Consider the following 4,442-nt stretch of genomic DNA (forward strand, 5'->3'; position numbering starts at 1 on the left):
AATATTTTATGATTCCACTTATATGAGGTATATAAAGTAGTCAAATTTATACAGAATGAAAGTAGAATGATAGTTTTCATGGACTGAGAGGAAGGGGAGTGGGGAGTTTTTGTTTAACGTATATAGAGTTTTAGTTTGCAAGATGAAAAAGTTCAGGAGATCTGTTGCCCAACAATGTGGATATACTTAACACTACTGAACTGAACAATTAACAATGATTATGATGATAATTATATGTATATATTTTTAAACCACAATTAAAAACCATACACACAAACAAGTTGGCTTTTTTCTTCACTTCAGTGTCTATACTACTGACTTAACCATCACCCAACTTCAACAATATTCAACTCATAATAAGATTTGCAATTCAGCCCGAGCTGGTCTGGCTCAGTGGATAGAGCAAGTTATAAACCAAAATGTTAACAAGTGCTATTTCTGAGGTATTGCGATTATAAGAACTTTTGGTACATGTGCTTTTCTGTATTTTCCAATAATGTGTAATTATATAATTATTTTGCAATCAGGAAGAAATGTTATTTTTATAAACAAACCAATAAACTATCAAAGCTACTACTGAGCTGCCAACGGCCTCAATTTTGGTGGTGACTCAGACTGTGTGATTATATAAATGTCAGTTTGATTAGGAAATAAAGAGAAAGGGGGTGAACTTAGGTTCTCTGAAGGGCCTAACAGGTTAAGCCACTACCAAGGTGATTCCCTTGCTCACCTATTCTAGGAAAGAGAGTCAAGTCACACAAAGCAAAACTGATCTAAGTGGATACCAGCTGCAGCTCAGGGGTATGTTGGGAAGGAACCTTCTCTGATGACAATTTTGTTTGAGAGTTTGTTGTCAAGTCTTCAGATGTCAAGTGTGAACCAGAATTCATCTTGATGAAGGCATAATGCAAATAACAAAGACTAAGCTATTACTTAACTACATAGGGAATACTTTGTACATACGGTGCTTTATACTAAGGTATTCTACTTCTAATTCTGTCATTTTCCCTCATATATTGATCCTCAAATCTAGAACACTTCACCCAATGATAGTTTAAGTGAGCAAGGTCATCAAAGCCTTGACAATTTGATATATAACATTTATTCTCACAACAAAATGTGATTCCCTCACTTCAGAAGTCATCTTTAAAAAATTCCTCCTCAATCTCAAGAAGGAATTAAAAGGTTAACAAAGTAATAATTGGATCAATTACAATGATGTGGAGACCATACTACCTTATGTTGGGTTTTGTATACAGGAATATAACGAACACCACACAAGTGTAAAGGTGAAAATTAAACAAAGACCCACGGGTCTGGCAGTAGTTAACTAAATGCAAAGACATGCATAAGGTTTTTAAGCATTATATCATTTCAGAACTGAGAAAATTAAACAGTAGTATTTGTTTAAGAGGAATGAATAACCATTCAAAGAAAGCAGCTTTTTCGTTCTCTTAAACAGATATTAAACTATCAGGAAAATATATCTATATACAAGAGTATCGGTTTATTTTCTCCCAGCTTGAAGCTGACAGATAAAATGGCCTCCTGCCAACTCTCTTTTGATATTTAAAGGATTCTTTATTTAGTATGAATTACCATCTAGGCTTACAGCTTGCTGACTTTAGAAAACTGGAGAGCCAAACCTCTGTCTATAGTTCCCCCTGCAGTTCATGAAGTTCTGTGCACAAGTAAACACAGTATGATTAGGAACCAATTTCAATCCTTTTTATCATGTATCAGTTACTTTTAATTGTAAAATATATAACTTATATAATGTTTAATTCTATTACTGGTTATTTACACACTAAGTTCAATTTTGTTCAGTGAGTAGTTTATCATATTTAGCTACATCAATAAGCTTCAGCCATGTGTATTATGCTTACATGAAATGCAGACATATCACTTCAGTCAGGAGAAACAGGCATTCTGAGAAAGCTGATCAAGTCGGAGAGAGACATCCAAATACGCAGAGTGAATAGTGCTGGCTTAAGTGCACTAACTTTGCTATGACACAGACACAAGCTAATGTTCAGAGTGTAACATGACAATCAAGCAAACTGGAAGGAATGCCTCTAACTTGGGCCCATGAATCTTACTTTCCTCAGGAAAGGAGTCTGTGTGCATGGCTGCCGAGGAAGCAAATCCAGTCAGTTTACTAATCAAAGAAATACCAGTTCTCCACAGGGCAGGGGACTTCGTCAGAGGTGCTGTTCTCTTGTGGGGAAAAAGCCAGAGTCTAACTTTATCTGCACTTGTGAAAGAGCAAGAACAAAGCAGGGGGGCAGCTGCTCTCTTGGTAAATTCCAGCCCAAGGGTCCCAGTGACCAGGAAGCCCTCTAGAACAAAAAGATGCTGGTTTTTGTGCCAGTGTCTGACATGCCATGGCCCAACTTGAATACTGGTCCTTAAGCCATGTCAGGGGCTGAGTGCTGGACGGCTCATGACTGCTCCACTTAGAGCTTGCCCTGGTATATGAGTATGAATCCATCAACAGTGTTTTCCAGGTGGCTCCTCAGGTTTCCTAACACGTTTACTGAAAAGAGATACTGTTTAATTCTTAATATGAGTATGGAAATATACTATCAATACATTTGTTCAATGTAACTGAAGAGGGTCTACACACACACACACACACACACACACCTATTTGAATATTTAGTACCAGATAAAGATAGCATTTCAACCCAGTGTTGAATGGACAGATTGTTCAACTTTACTGAGATATACTGAAGTATACTCAGGTGCATGTCTAAAATACACAATTGATATCTCTTGACATGTTTATACTCACAAAACCACAATGAAAATAATGAATATACACATAACTTCCAAGTTTCCTTGTGTCCCTTAGTAGTCCCTCCTCAATGGCCATCCCCCCTCCACCCCAGCCCAATTCCAGACAATGAATGATCTACTTTCTCTAACTACAAATTAGTGAGCATTTTCTAGAATTTTATATGACATTGAATCATATAGCCCTAGCTCAGCCGAGGGCAAACTACGGCCTGTGGGCCAGATCCAGCCCGTTTGAAATGAATAAAACTAAAAAAAAAAAAAAAAAAAAGACCGTACCCTTTTATGTAATGATGTTTACTTTGAATTTATATTAGTTCACACAAACACTCCATCCATGCTTTTGTTCCGGCCCTCCGGTCCAGTTTAAGAACCCATTGTGGCCCTCGAGTCAAAAAGTTTGCCCACCCCTGCCCTAGCTGGTTTAGCTCAGTGGATAGAGCATTAGCTTGCGGACTGAAGGGTCCTGGGTTTGATTCCAGTCAAGGGCACATGTCCAGGTTGTGGGCTTGATCCCCAGTAGGGAGTGTGCAGGAGGCAGCCCATCAGTGATTCTCTCTCATCATTGATGTTTTTATCTTTCTCCCTCTCCCTTCATCTCTAAAATAAATAAAAATATCTTTTAAATAAAAAAATAGACCACCAACTTACACCATACACAAAAATAAACTCAAAATGGATAAAGGACTTAAATGTAAGATGGGAAACCATAAAAATATTAGAGGAATCCATAGGCAAGAAAATCTCAGACATATGCCAAAGCAATTTCTTCACCAATCCAGCTCCTAGGGCAAGGATGGGCAACCTTTTTGTGAGTGCATGCCAAAACCAGCAAAAATCTCTGACTCAAAATTCTTCTGCATGCCAACCCTAATTTTTTGAGAACATGTTAAGCCTACTTGATATCTCTTAAGGTGTACGTATGTGAAGAACCTTGAAGAAATAATAAAATTCATTCGAGCAACAAAAACACAGTATATGATGAAAAATACATTTATTTTTTAATGTATACATGTACACTGATAGTCCGACAGAAAACTTTATGACTCCATTTGATATTATCAGTGGGACTTTTGCTGCTGCATCACTGATGACAGAGATTTTACATCAGGTTTATATTTCGTGACCTTCAGAGATATGCATGAGCTCCTACTTTCGTCTGTCAGGCTACTCCTATTACGAGACTTAACAAAATTCATCATTGAGAACAAATATTCACAAGCGTATGTGGATGAAAACATGGAGAGTAACGCTGTTGCAAAGTTTTTTAAACAGAAAAAAAAATTCTGGAATGGCATTCCAAGTCCTCAATAGTTGGTTTTCGACAGTTCTCTCTGGTACTCTTGTCTCTAATTGCTTTTTTTTCAATGTTTTCCAAGTCAATTCTAAGGTCAATAAATTTCTGCTTCCAAATTGAGCTACTCTGAAATTCAATCAACTGCATTTCAAAGTCAGCCATGTTTATCCATGAAAACATTTGTAAGTTTAGTTCCTCCAGTTTCATGCTGTCTGGGAACCTCATGAATTTTGCTGTCTCTTCCAGTTCTCTGAATTTCGCAAATCTTGAGAAGAACTGCTCAACAGTTGACTCGATGATGTTTAAAAACAGTTTTTGAAGGCTTTGACAGTGTGTTCTGTCATCTTAT

Source organism: Myotis davidii, unplaced genomic scaffold (assembly GCF_000327345.1).
Source record: "Myotis davidii unplaced genomic scaffold, ASM32734v1 scaffold187, whole genome shotgun sequence".
In the NCBI taxonomy this organism is placed as follows: Eukaryota; Metazoa; Chordata; class Mammalia; order Chiroptera; family Vespertilionidae; genus Myotis; species Myotis davidii.